Below are 15,407 nucleotides of genomic sequence, written 5' to 3'. Positions count from 1 at the left end.
CTTATTTAAAGGGAATTATAAAATTAATATAAATGGATCATGGCTTAAAAAAACATTATTTAGAGAATCTTGCCTTTGTGACCTAAGTAATTGGCCTAAGAAGGTATTTGTTTCTCTAATAGTTCTAAAAAGGGCAAGACATTTTTTTTAAATACTGTATATATAAAGCCATTTTTTGTTTTTATTGTTGTCTGTGCCCCAATTCTGTTTCTATATTTCACCTGGTGAGTGTTGTCACCAGGGTAGAAAGTGAGTAAACCCCCAAAATATTGAATTGGCACTTGTATAGGAATAATAAGGATTAGCTTGGTTTGGCAACAACTGTCTAAGGCCTCATTCACACCTAAGTGTCAAATCTTTAAAAGGCTCAACATCCTAAATCCCATGGTGTTAAACTGTGCTTGTTCACACCTGAGTGTAGTGTAACTTGAATCTTTTAGCTGGAAAAGTACACAAGCTTCTTTAGAACTACGGACCTCAAACTGTTTTTGGCCTCAAAAGACTTCAATGGCAGTACCTGAAAAACAAATTTTCTATTGGCTACAAATAAAATGAACCACTTGCCCACAACAAGTGGTTACTGCAGATGGGCAGCCCATACAGGCACAATCACGTAACTGTACATCGGCAGTGGGTTCTGGGATTTTGACAAGAGGTTTCAGCCAATGATTCATGGCGGAGACCTGCTGATCGGCTGTGTCAGTTAGTGTACCACCCAGCCAGCGTCTGTTAATGTCAGATTGCCCACCGCACTATCGCCATCATTACGAGTATTTAAAAAAAAAATTCCAATATATACCATAGTTTGCAGCAGCTATAACTTTCACACAAACCAATCAATATACACTTTAGGATGTTTTTTTTTTACCAAAGACATGTAGCAGAATACATTTTTACCTAAATTTATGAAGAAATTTTTTTTTTTTTTTTATAGGATATGTCTCATAGCAGAAAGTAAAAAACTTTTTTCCCATAATTGTGGTCTTTTTTCCTTTATATAATAACAAAAATCCTAGCGGTAATCAATTATTACCAAAAGAAAGCTCTATATGTGTAAAAAGATTATAGAAATTTAAAGGATAAAGTTAATCTTTCACCATATTCAGGGTGTAATGTTACGATCTGACCAGTCCCCCCCCCCCCCCAATGCCTACTGTCATAATTTAAAAAAAGTGTGACTGTTGCATCATTCATTCATAGTATTCTGTGAATGGGAAACCTACAAGCCTTTGCGTCTGTTGGCTTGTAGTTTTCAATGAACTACCATGGTGCTCGACAGCGCCATGGTAGTTCATTCAGCCTTCCTGTCAGTATTATCTGCTTGCTCGTATGGGATGTACGAGTGAGCAGATACAGTGGGGCAAAAAAGTATTTAGTCAGTCACCAATTGTGCAAGTTCTCCCACTTAAAAAGATGAGAGAGGCCTGTAATTGGCATCATAGGTAGACCTCAACTATGAGAGACAAAATGAGAAAAAAAATCCAGACAATCACATTGGCTGATTTGGAAAGAATGTATTTGCAAATTATGGTGGAATATAAGTATTTGGTCACCTACGAACAAGCATGATTTCTGGCTCTCACAGACCTGTACCTTCTTCTTTAAGAGGCTCCTCTGTCCTGCACTCATTACCTGTATCAATGGCACCTGTTTGAACTTGTTATCAGTATAAAAGACACCTGTCCACAACCTCAAACAGTCACACTCCAAACTCCACTATGGTGAAGACTAAAGAGCTGTTGAAGGACACCAGAAACAAAATTGTAGACCTGCACCAGGCTGGGAAGACTGAATCTGCAATAGGCAAGCAGCTTGGTGTGAACAAATCAACTGTGGGAGCAATAATTAGAAAATGGAAGACATACAAGACCACTGATAATCTCCCTCGATCTGGGGCTCCATGCAAGATCTCACCCCGCGGGGTCAAAATGATCACAAGAACGGTGAGCAAAAATCCCAGGACCACACGGGGGGACCTAGTGAATGACCTGCAGAGAGCTGGGACCAAGGTAACAAAGGCTACCATCAGTAACACACTACGCCGCCAAGGACTCCGATCCTGCAGTCCCAGACGTGTCCCCCTGCTTAAGCCAGTACATGTCCGGGCCCGTCTGAAGTTTGCTAGAAAGCATTTGGATAATCCAGAAGAGGATTGGGAGAATGTCATATGGTCAGATGAAACGAAAATAGAACTGTTTGGTAGAAACACAACTCGTCGTGTTTGGAGGAGAGAGAATGCTGAGTTGCATCCAAAAAACACCATACCTACTGTGAAGCATGGGGGTGGCAACATCATGCTTTGGGGCTGTTTCTCCGCCAAAAGGGACCAGGATGACTGATCCATGTACAGGACAGAATGAATGGGGCCATGTATCGTGAGATTTTGAGTGCAAACCTCCTTCCATCAGCAAGGGCATTGAAGATGAAACGTGGCTGGGTCTTCCAATATGACAATGATCCCAAACATACCACCCGGGCAACGAAGGAGTGGCTTCGTAAGAAGCATTTCAAGGTCCTGGAGTGGCCTAGCCAGTCTCCAGATCTCAACCCCATAGAAAACCTTTGGAGGGAGTTGAAAGTCCATTTTGCCCAGGGACAGCCCCAAAACATCAGTGCTCTAGAGGAGATCTGCATGGAGGAATGGGCCAACATACCAGCAACAGTGTGTGCCAACCTTGTGAAGACTTACAGGAAACGTTTGACCTCTGTCATTGCCAACAAAGGATATATAACAAAGTATTGAGATGAACTTTTGATATTGACCAAATACTTATTTTCCACCATAATTTGCAAATAAATTCTTTCCAAATCAGCCAATGTGATTGTCTGGATTTTTTTTCTCATTTTGTCTCTCATAGTTGAGGTCTACCTATGATGCCAATTACAGGCCTCTCTCTTCTTTTTAAGTGGGAGAACTTGCACAATTGGTGGCTGACTAAATACTTTTTTGCCCCACTGTATATGTACAGGTCAGGGGGGAGACCTGCATGGCACCAGCGATCTGCTGATCGCTGGTGCAATGCTTTAGAGGCTCCAGAAACAGAAAATAATAAATTCACATTTTTTTACCTGTAAAAAAAGTGCAATATTTTTGTTAAAAGGTGAACTTATTTAATTTAGACACATTGTTGCATGACTGCACAATTACCAGTTACAGTAGTGCAGTGCTAAATAGCAAAAAATGGCCTGGTCAGAAAGAGGGTAAAACCTTCCAGAACTTGAAAAAAAAAAGAAAAAAGCTCAAGCTTTAGATACCCACAAAAATGTCTGTACAAACACTAAAAAAAGAGAGCCTGCCAAATGACCAAAGGCGAAAGAATTTTCCTCCAAGTTGATGTTCAACGCAGCCACTTCACTATATCCTACACTGCTGCTACTCTTTCAGGTTGAATGACGCCCAATGACATTCAACTTACTTCTTGTGAGCCCAGGTAATCTTGTACACACTACCCTGGGGGCTTCATGACAGCCTGGGCTCACAGTGTTCTAAGAACAGAAAGGCCCCCACACATCACAACGTGAGAGCCAGTCTGTACAGCAGTGAGGACTACCCGATGATGAAGAAGAAAGGACCCTTATCACATGGATGCCTGGAAGACAACTTGAAAAACCAAGGCAGGCTTGATACCCACATACACACAGTCAGTGTTGATGGGGGAATCTCTCCCACAGTGCTATTGTATTCATCCAGCAGCTTTTGAAGCCTCCCCTGCTGGCAGAACACAATGTCAGCGTTGCTGGCTACAGCCAGGGTACTAATTGTTCAGGAAAAACCCAGCAGGCCGGATGTACACAAGCCAATTGATAGATCAACTTGTGTACAACCAGGATGCCCATACATGGATGGAAATCTGGCTGGTCTCTGCTGAACTGGCTGAATTTCAATCCATGTATGTCCAGCTTAATGCTGGTCATGCAGATAACCAATCAATCACAGATATGACCGTTTTAAATGATCTTTTGTTTGGAAATTTGATACAATAGAGAAAATAAAGGAGGTCAAATCCAATTTATTAAAAAGGTAATTTGTAGATTAAAGCAGAATTCCAGTCTCCTAGCGAACATTACACTAATAACATTATAGAGATTGTTGTAATTCACCAGAAGTACAATGGATTTTGCTGCCCATGTGCACATTATAATTACTTACAAACTGATAACTTCTCTTTTGTCTCCCTTCATTCTGGCTGCAGCTATGCAGGATGTAGGCAACTGAAGCCAGCCTGGCTTCATTTTCTGGATTTTGTGCAACTAGCTACCCAGCATGCACCTCCTGATCTCACACCTGCTTGCAGCCGGTCTCACGATGAACATGCCAGCACTGTATACCTGTTGATACTCCCATGATGGTCTTCTTGAAAAATGACACCGATTGTGTCCCTTCTGGTCAGGAAATCTCATGATGTACTTGCATTAGATGCCCCAAGATTTGAGATTGATGACAGATATCCCAGGAGTAAATGGGCTGGGCTGATGACAGGGTCGCCTAGACGGCCGTGACTGGTGGTTGCGGGGAAGACTACTGAGAAAAAGGTACTTTCTTTGAAATCTCTCCATATAAATATTGAAAATGTAGCAAAGGATCATATGTTGGCGAAACAGGACAGAAGTTGCAAACAAGGATGAATCTGCACAGACATACCATCAAGGAACATAAAGAAGATGACTTTTGCACACCTGTGGGACACCATTTCGCACAACCAGACCACACTTTGGGAGACCTTAATATTTTAGTTCTTAAAGGAAATTTCAAATCCATTCAGGAAAGAAAAACGTTTGAACTAAGAATGATAATTCTATTTGACACAAGAGATAACGGCCTGAATTTGGACATGGGATTCCTCAATCATTATCCAACAGTTTTATGACTATCACCTCAAGCATGACTGCCTCTGTGAGTGTTGTCTCCCCCCCCAGACTTTGCTTTTGCTGTGTCTTATCTCTGTTCTCTTTTTTTTTCCATCCCCTACATCTCTTCCAACATTCTGCTAAACTTTGTGATCAGTACTGCTTGGACCTGAAGAAGGAGACATTCCCCGAAAGCTTGTCCTCAAAATTGTATGTTAGTGCAAATAAAAAAAAGTATCACGGACAGTACTGAATTGTTTGTCATATAAATATCCAAACATTAAACTATGGGTGCACAAATGAGTGGAACTCCACTTTTAAATAATTATTTAGTAAAATCTGTTTTTGGAAACTATGATTCTGTCCTCATTCTGACCTCTATAAGAATTTCTTGGCTGATCATTCTCAGGTGAAGAACCAAATCAGCCAAACTGGATCTTCCTGGCCAGTCTTTTCTGTATTCAACCCCTCCACACCCAACCCCACTCAATAAATTTCATATTTTAAACACATATGAGAAATCTTTAGGTGGTTTTAGAAACCACTAAAAGGATACATAGATGAGAGCTACCATTTTCTTTTTTTTTGGACATGGGTATTCAGATTGTGAAGCACTTTAAAAAATATATATTTTACTTCCCATTTAATTTATTTTTGAGTGTTATTTTAACTCCAGGTTTATCCCTCCTATAGCCCTACTCCCATTTGATTAAAGCAGTGTTTCTCAACTCCAGTCCTCATGGACCCCCAACAGGTCATGTTTTCAGGATTTCCCTCAGATGAAACAGCTGTGGTAATTACTAAGGCAGTGAAACTGATCAAATCACCTGTGCAAAATAATGGAAATCCTGAAAACATGACCTGTTGGGGGTCCATGAGGACTGGAATTGAGAAACACTGGATTAAAGTGATATTAAATGCATTTTTTAAATAAAAAAAATAACATACATGTTATACTTACCTGCTCTGTTTTGCGCAGAGCAGCCCGGATCCTCTTCTTCTCAGATCCCCTGCCGGTGCCCCTGGCAAACAGTTTGATCTGGGGGTACCTAAACTTGGCTCGCTCCTGAGCCCCCTTAGGGACTACTTCTTCAGTAGTCCCTGCCTTAGACGTAACGTGTACAGGGGTGGCAGAGCCTTGGGTGTGACGTCATCCCGCAGCCATCTTAATTCGGACACCAAAAACTGTTTTGACACGTGCATTTTAGCTAGCACTAGCGGCAGTGATGGAATATGTAAGTGCAATACTGATGTCTTTTATGAATAAACCTTTTTTAAACAGAGAGCATTAGATGTGTGCTTCCCTCTCCCTCCCATATATTTGGCATGCCTGAATCTATGAGGCCCGGTGGATAGTCTGGAGGAGGAAGGAGTAAGAATCTGTCTAGTGGTGGTCTGAGTCCTTCTCCGAGAGGAATACTGCTTGCCTGCACCTTACTAGTAATGTAGGTGTCACGGCGTTGAGGTGAGCGGCTCACAAATATGTGTAGCGGAGAACATGGAGCATGTTATTTGGATTGCAGTAACACGTTGGTGATTCAATCACGGATTGGACGATTATAATCTCATGTTTTGGACTATACACGTTTATTGTTGTAATATACCCATTAATATTTGATAAATATCTATAGTTTGGTCACTTTTATGTAAGCATTTAAGGTGTTTTGTTGTGCTGCACTGTTTGGTATTTATATACATAGTCTGGCTGAAAAAGACAAAAGTTCATCCAGTTCAACCATAAAAAAAAAAGTTATAATCCTATACCCACAGTTGATCCAGAGGAAGGCAAAAAAAAACCCCAGCAAAGCATGATTCAATTTGCTCCTGCAGGGGAAAAAATTCCTTCCTGATCCCCCGAGAGGCAGTCGGATATTCCCTGGATCAACTTTACCTATAAAGGTAATATATTATTGAGTGTTGTGAATTCACTTAATTTATGTTAACTGGCAACATTTTTTTACACTAAGGAATATATTTTATTATATTCCTTGCACTAATTGATTTTGTTGCACGTTGGTTACTAAGCACAGCTGCACCAGTTTGAGTAAATCCTCTCAATGTTATTCAGAAAGGGCTTACATCTACTTTAATTATATTTTGTGTGATATTCCTAACATCTAAGATAAAGTAAAAAAATATATAAACCTATTTACCAACCACATAATTTTTAATTATTTTGTATCAGACATCTTATAACAATACCACTACATGTTTTCTGGTGTAATAAGACCGCAACTGACATGGATTTTAAATGGATAAAAGATAGCGATTAAAGATAACATTTTTAACAGCTTAAAACAGCTAAGAGGAAATGTTCCTTGCTACAATGTCATGGAACCCACAGAAGTTTACAATGTCGTATAAGGTGAACTTCCATGTAAGTACTAATGGGAAACACAATACTCTCTTCTTGACTGGCCGAGCAGAAAAAAGAACTTAAGGGGACTTATTCTTGTCATTTCTTGAATGCTTAATTGGGAGAAGCAAGGGAGAAATGTTGAATATATTGATTGTGAGATCTGGTAACCTGCGGCTAGCGCTCAACGTATGGAACAATATGCCTTCTTTGCTTATCTTGCACTAAGTTTAATATTTGATCTCTAATTTCCTTTGTAGGGGAGAGTGTTTCAGCTCAACAAGAGTCTGAATGAAATGATGCATTGCCTTCCTCCATTCACCGGTCATGGGATCTCATTCCCCCAGACATGTTGGGGTTTAAACTCATTGTCCTGATGCTATGGGACTACAACTACAGGTTACAGGATCATTTTCCCTGCAGGACAAAGAGCCAGAGTGTGACATCGTTTTCACAGAGTTCTCAGAAGGGAAATAAATTCGGGAACAAGAAATGGTTGTATGGGAAGAAGTTGGAGGGGGGAGAGAGGGAACTGAGGAGGGTCACATGAGTGCTGGGAAGAAGAGAGGGAGAAGGAAAGAAGGGGAAAGGTTTTACAGGAACGGGATAAGTCAATGCTTTCAAGCAGATGTAGACAATAATGTGTGTGTGTATGTGTGTATATATATATATATATAATAAAATGGATAAGTATACCATAAGGATATTAGGAGTTCTGTGACATTTCTAGATGTATACATAAAAAGGGAATATATTGTACACTACTCAAAAAAATTATTCTATTATTTCCTATTTTATTAGATTCTACTATTTCCTACACTGCTCAAAAAATTAAAGGAACACTTTTTAATCAGAGTATAGTGTCAAGTCAATTAAACTCCTGGGATATTGATCTGGTCAATTAAGTAGCAGAGGGGGTTGTTAATCAGTTTCAGCTGCTTTGGTGTTAATGAAATTAACAACAGGTGCACTCGATGGGCAACAATGAGACAACCCTCACAACAGGAATGGTTTTACAGGTGGAGGTCACTGACTTTTTTCCCTACTCATCTTTCTGACTGTTTTTCACTAGTTTTGCATTTGGCTAGTGTCAATGTCCCTACCGGTAGCATGAGGTGATTCCTGGACCCTATAGAGGGTGCACAGGCAGTCCAACTCTTCCAGGATGGCACATCAATACGTGCCATTGCCAGAAGGTTTGCTGTGTCTCCCAGCACAGTCTCAAAAGCATGAAGGAGATACCAGGAAAGAGGCAGTTACTCTAGGAGAGGTGGACAGGGCCATAGAAGGTCCTTAACCCATCACAAACAGACTTCATGAGGGTGGCCTGAAGGCCCGACATCCTCTAGTGGGCTCTGTGCTCACAGCCCGGCACCATAGAGCTCGATTGGCCATAGAGCCTTTTGCCACTGAACACCAGAATTGGCAGGTCTGCCACTGGCACCCTGTGCTTTTCACAGATGAGAGCAGGTTCACCCTGAGAACATGTGACAGACAGGAAAGGGTCTGGAGAAGCCGTGGAGAATGTTATGCTGCCTGTAACATTATTCAGCATGACCCTTTTGGTGCTGGGTCAGTGATGGTCTGGGGAAACATATCCATGGAGGGATATCATGTTTCATTCCATCCAACGCCTTCAGGTTGCACCTCAGACTGTCCAGCTCAGTGATGCCCTGGTCCAGATCTGGCAGGAAATACCCCAGGACACCATCCATCATCTCATTAGGAGCTTGGGGTCTAGGTTGATAATTTTCATTTCCATCAAACGATGGGGCATCTTTAAATTCCTAACACATTACCCAGTCCATATCAGTATAGATATCCAGCATAGTTTTCCCCATTGAGATCTGATTTAATTTTGAGCAGTGTAGTATTGTGAAATTTTTCATGAGCATATATTTTGAATTACTTAAAGGGTAACTCCACTTGTGAAAAAAATATAGCAAATTAAAAACACAAAATTATATATATATATAATATAACTATACATTTGATACACAGGCCATATCATAGTTGAATATTATTTTTAAAATGCCTTTCCTTTCCAATCTGCAGCACTGTAAAATCAATGCCCCCCCCCCCTCGAAATGTAATTTCCTATTTAAGTGATTGCCTCACTGATTTTCCTAAAAGTCTGCACTAGGGCACAAGTAGAATTTTAAACATCCTCGGCAATAAAGGGATTCAGACACTGCAACTTTTCTCATTAGAGCTCTTAGAGTGTATCAGCTGCTTAACTTGAACACAAACACTCCCATTCAGGAATCAGTATTCTAAGGACATAGTGGAACGTGCAGCTTTTTCTTCAATACCGGGCACTTTCACCCCCTTTGTGCCCAGGCCAACTTTCAGCACTGTCGCACTTTGAATGACAATTGCGCCATCACGCAACATTATACGCATCTAATATTTTTAGAATTTTTTAAACAGAGCTTTCTTTTGGTGGCATATAATCACCACTGGGTTTTTTATTGTTTGCTAAACAAATGAAAAAACATTTTCTTAGTTTCTGTTATAAAAATGTGCAAATAAGCACATTTTCTTCTTCACTGATGTGCGCTGATGAGGCTGCACTGGTGGGAACTGATAGGCTGCATTAATGGGCTTTGATGAGGTGGCACTGACTTGCTTCACTGATGGAGCTACAATGATAATGAGGGCACTGATGATAAGTGCCCTGATTATCCATGTAAATGTGCCCATTCACAGGAAAGCAAGTTATCGGCTTTCCTTTCCTCACGCTGTGACAGCATTGAGGGAAGGAAATGCCGTAACTGGCATTTGTTTACGTGTGATCAGCTGTGATTAAACACAGATGATCACATGGTAAAGATCCAACGTCATTGGCTCTTTACCATGTTATGTGGGACACAGCTCACCACCGATCATCGTGCCTGGGAGGAGTTCTGTGAATAAATGTACTACAAGTACAAACATCCTTCTGCGGGTGTCGCCTTGTGGTTCTCAAACTAACACGGTGCTGTAGAGCACCTTGTAGTTCATTCATTCTTCCTGTCAGTGTATCTGCTTGTTCGTACAGGATGTATGGGCAAGCAGATATAATATCTGCAGGAGACATGCATGGTAACAGCGATCTTCTGATCGCTGGTGCAATGCTTTACAGCAGGGGTCCTCAAACTACGGCCCGCCGAGGCCATTTATCCGGCCCACCGGCAGGGGCAGGACAGGAAGGGACACTAAGTACAGGGGCGGGCAGGGGGCTGCTGTACCTTACCTGGCTCCGGTCCCAGTCCCACGACGATCCAGTCCAGGAAGCGCTGCTCCTTCATTCACTCCGGCCACTCCCTCACTCCTGCCGCTCGGCTGCTCCTCCTCACCAGTGATTGGGCGCCAGAACTGTAGCTCCGCAAAGGCACACAGGCGGCCAATCACCTGCGAGGAGGCGGAGCCGAGTGGCCCCGCAAACATCGAGTGAGAGAGAGGCCAGAGTGAAGAAGGACAGCTGACAGGTAAGTGTGCCATGCTGATGGTGCTGCTGCTAGCAGGTATGCTGGCTGCAGTAGCACCTAGGCTGGAGCAGGGGTCAGCAAGTTACGTGTCATTGGTGTCAGTGGGAGGAATAGTGCCCCATCATTGGTGTCACTGATACTAATGATGGGGCATTATTCCTCCCACTGACACCAATGATGGGGCACTATTCCTCCCCCCACTGACTCCAATGATGGGACACTATCCCCCCCACTGACACCAACGATAGAACACTATTCCTCCCACTGACACCAATGTTGGGACACTATCCCCCCCACTGACACTAATGATGGCACTATTCCCCTCCACTGACACAATGACATACTATTCCTCCCACTGACACCAAAGATAGGGCACTATTCTTCCCACTGACACCAATGACGGTACACTATTCCTCCCACTGACACCAATGATGGGGCACTATTCCCCCCCACTGACACCAATGACGTACTATTCCTCCCACTGACACCAGTGATGGAGCACTATTCCCCCCCACTGACACCAATGACATACTATTCCTCCCACTGACACCAAAGATGGGGCACTATTCCTCCCACTGACACCAATGTTGGGACACTATCCCCTTCCCCCACTGACGGGGCACTATTCCCCCTCCCCCACACTGACACCAACGATGGGACACTATTCCTCCCCCACTGACACCAATAATGGGGCACTATTCCTCCCCCCACTGACACTAATGATGGGGCACTATTCCTTGAACTGACACCATTGATGTGGCACTATTCCTTGAACTAACACCAATGATGGGGCACTATTCCTCCCACTGACACCAATGATGGGGCACGCTTCTTCCCACTGACACCAATGATGGGGCACTATTCCTCCCACTGACACCAATGATGGGGCACGCTTCTTCCCACTGACACCAATGATGGGGCACATTTCTTCCCTCTGACCAACGATGGGGCACTATTCCTCCCACTGACACTAATGATGGGGCACAATTTTTCCCACTGATACCAATGATGGGGCACTATACCTCCCACTGACACCAATGATGGGGCACTATTTCGCTCCATAAGACACACTTGGGGGGGAAATGTCTGTGCGTCTTATGGAGTGGCTGGCCAAGTATTCCCGCCGCCGTTGTATGTCCGCAGTCTCTGGTCATCTCCTGTGCTGTGTCCGCATTTGTTCATAGTTTTTTTTTTTTTTTTTTTAAAACTATAGTCCGGCCCTCCAACGGTCTGAGGGACAGTGAACTGGCCCCGTTTAAAAAGTTTGAGGACCCCTGCTTTACAGGCTCCTGCAACAAAAAATAATAAATATATAAAACAAAAAGGTGCGGCGCTAAAAAAATAATAAATCCATATTTTTTTTACCAAAAAAAAATGGGCATTTAATATTTTTTCTCAAAAGGTGAATTTATCCTTTAAAATACACTTTTTTCAATATGGGTGCATTCATTTTTTAATAAAAGGCGGAATATGGCTTTACCATCTAGTGGTGTGATATTTCAGTATCCCAAAATTAAGTACCGTATTTTCCGGCGTATAAGACGACCCCCTACTTTTCCTGTTAAAATATAGGGTTTGAGCTATACTCGCCGTATAAGACTACCCCTCTTCCAACACACACCAAATAAAAATGAAAAAACATCAGATTTGATTTCAATATGGTATGCTACTTCAGTATGGTATTCCAATGATGGGGTGCTATTCCTCCCACTGACACCAATGATGAGGCACTACTCCTCCCACTGACACCAATGATGGGGCACTATTTCATCCACTGACACCAATGATGGGGCACTATTCCTCCCACTGACACCAATGATGGGACACTATTTCTCCCACTGACACCAATGATGGTGCCATCATTAGTGTCAGTGGGAGGAATAGTGGCCCATCATTGGTGTCAGTGGGAGGAATAGCACCCCATCATTGGTGTCAGTGGGAGGAATAGCGCCCCATCATTGGTGTCAGTGGGAGGAATAGCGCCCCATCATTGGTGTCAGTGTGAGGAATAGTGCCCCATCATTGGTATCAGTGGCAGGAATTGCGCCCCATCATTGGTGTCAGTGGGAGGAATAGCGCCCCATCATTGGTGTCAGTGGCAGGAATTGCGTCCCATCATTGGTTTCAGTGGGAGGAATTGCGCCCCATCATTAGTGTCAGTGGGAGGAATTGCGCCCCATCATTGGTGTCAGTGGGAGGAATTGCGCCCCATTGTTGGTATCAGTGGGGAGAATAGTGCCCCATCGTTGGTGTCAGTGGGAGGAGGAATAGTGCCCCATCGTTGGTGTCAGTGGGGAAGGAACAGTGCCTCATCGTTGGTGGCAGTGGGGGAGGAACAAGGCCTCATCGTTGGTGTCAGAACAGTGCCTCATCGTTGGTGGCAGTGGGGGAGGAACAGTGCCCCATCGTTAGTGACAGTGGGGGAGAGGATCGGCTGCTCCTTCTTCCAGTGCGGCCGCTCGATTTTCGCGGCGCCGCTCGGCTCCGCCTCCTCACCGGTGATTGGTCGCCTGTGTGCCTTTCCAGTGCTGGCGCCCAATCACCGGTGAGGAGGCGGAGCCGAGCGGCCGCGTGACCATGGAGCGGCCGAACTGAAAGAAGGAGCAGCCGCGCTTCCTGGACCGGATCGTCGTGGGACCGGAGCCAGGTAAGGTACAGCAGCCCCTCTGCCCACCCCTGTACTTGGTGTCCTTTGGAGGAAGGGGGGGCGGCGCCACGCCGCCCCTCGAAAAAGTGCCGCCCTGACACCCCGGCTCGCACCGGCGTATAAGACGACCCCCGACTTTTCAGAAGATTTTCAGGGGTTGAAAAGTCGTCTTATACGCCGGAAAATACGGTAATAATCACAAAATTGAAGCGTATATTTATGTTGGTGGTCTGTGGAAAAAGTGACCCCTTTACACTAGTGCTCACTAGGAGAGGTGTCCTCTTACACTGGTGGCCAGCAGAAACATTTCCCTTTATATTGGTGGTCAGTAGGAGAGGTGTCCTCTTACACTGGTGGCCAGCAGAAACATTTCCCTTTATATTGGTGGTCAGTAGGAGAGGTGTCCTCTTACACTGGTGGCCAGCAGAAACATTTCCCTTTACATTGGTGGTCAGTAGGAGAAGGTGTCCTCTTACAATGGCAATCAGTGCAGAAGTTTATTTTTATGTTGGTGGTCAGTAGGAGAGGTGTCCTCTTACACTGGTGGCCAGCAGAAACATTTCCTTTTACATTGGTGGTCAGTAGGAGAGGTGTCCTCTTACACTGGTGGCCAGCAGAAACATTTCCTTTTACATTGGTGGTCAGTAGGAGAAGGTGTCCTCTTACAATGGCAATCAGTGCAGAAGTTTATTTTTATGTTGGTGGTCAGTAGGAGAGGTGTCCTCTTACATTAGTGGTCAGTGGAGAAGTTTCCTTTTACATTTGTAGTGGGAAAGGTGTCCTCTTGTGTCAGACAATGCCCCTACAGATTGTTGGACCACTGGCAATTGACATCAGTATTAGAACTATGAAGAAACCGTAAACTGGGAAATCAATCCAACATTGCTCAAGGAACCCCTAGAAACCTTTGGAGGAACCCTAGGGTTGAGAAGGACTGATAGCTTCTTCCTACTTTTCAGGCAAAGCTTTGGAGAGAAAAATGGACCAAGCTGAAAGCTGGATTTATTATTCACTCAAAAGTGCAACTAAAAATTTCGCAAGTAGCAGCCTAAAATAGATGGAAACAGAATCTGTTCCCTGAGCTTAGTACAAGGATGATTGCAGAGGTAATTCAACACACCAAATGTTCTCAGGTTACAAGTAAATAATTATTCGCAATATTTCCTACCTGTGCTCAGGTGCATAAGAACAACATTTCTGTGTAAAAAGTTCCTGGAAACTCAGCCTGATCCCTGTCAACAGTTACAGTAAATGTGTACAGAGATTCCATTACTTTCACTGATTATATCATTGTTTGCCAAGTATTAAGTCTTGTAACTACGATGCATCATTTGTAATTGTCTACTGCCAATGATACATAGCACAGTGGTTATAACATGTTCTCAATGTTCCTTCATCAGATCTAACAGATTATAAAACCGAATGGAATATAGACATCAAAGTAATGTAAACTATGACCAGGTCCACAATTCAAAATTGTGTTTCTGTTCAATGTAAACATGATTAATGCAGTAACTCCTGACCCAAAGCACGTATGAGCTTACAATTTATACGGCCATGTTTGTTTTAAGACATTTGGGCTGATTTACAAAGGCTTAGTTTAAACTTGCAATTTGAAAAGGGGAAGGGGATGGTTGAGCCATGTTTTTACCACTTCCCAAGCTGCAAAGGCAGCAGTACAAGCGAGAACAGATACCGCCTCCAGAACACTTTGCATTGTGGACCAGCAAACATTATCCTCGTTCTGCCGCCTGCTAAACATGACCCCTTCATGTGAATAGGGCCATGCCACAACCGCATGCAATGCATATGGTTGCAGTGTGTGGCACAGGCTTTTAGGGGTTAAAACAGCCATGAGGAAGCGACAATGCCTCCTCACCACCTGTCAAGAGTTCTCTGAAAAGTGATGCAGATAACTTTTCAGAAGGCCAATGCAACTGTAAACGAGCCCTAAGGAGCTGACCTTTTTAACACTCTTAATGGAGTGAATTAAGTTGTGTATTAACGTGTTGTGTTAAGACAGCGAATACAAAGTCTTTTACATCAATTACAGCCAGTGAGACAGAGGGGGGGTGAGCCCAAGCCA

Source organism: Staurois parvus, unplaced genomic scaffold (genome assembly GCF_062004578.1).
Source record: "Staurois parvus isolate SC_StPar_1 unplaced genomic scaffold, SC_StPar_1.0 ptg000186l, whole genome shotgun sequence".
NCBI lineage: Eukaryota > Metazoa > Chordata > Amphibia > Anura > Ranidae > Staurois > Staurois parvus.
The sequence above is the reverse complement of the archived record's forward strand: the minus strand, read 5'-3'. Positions refer to the sequence as shown.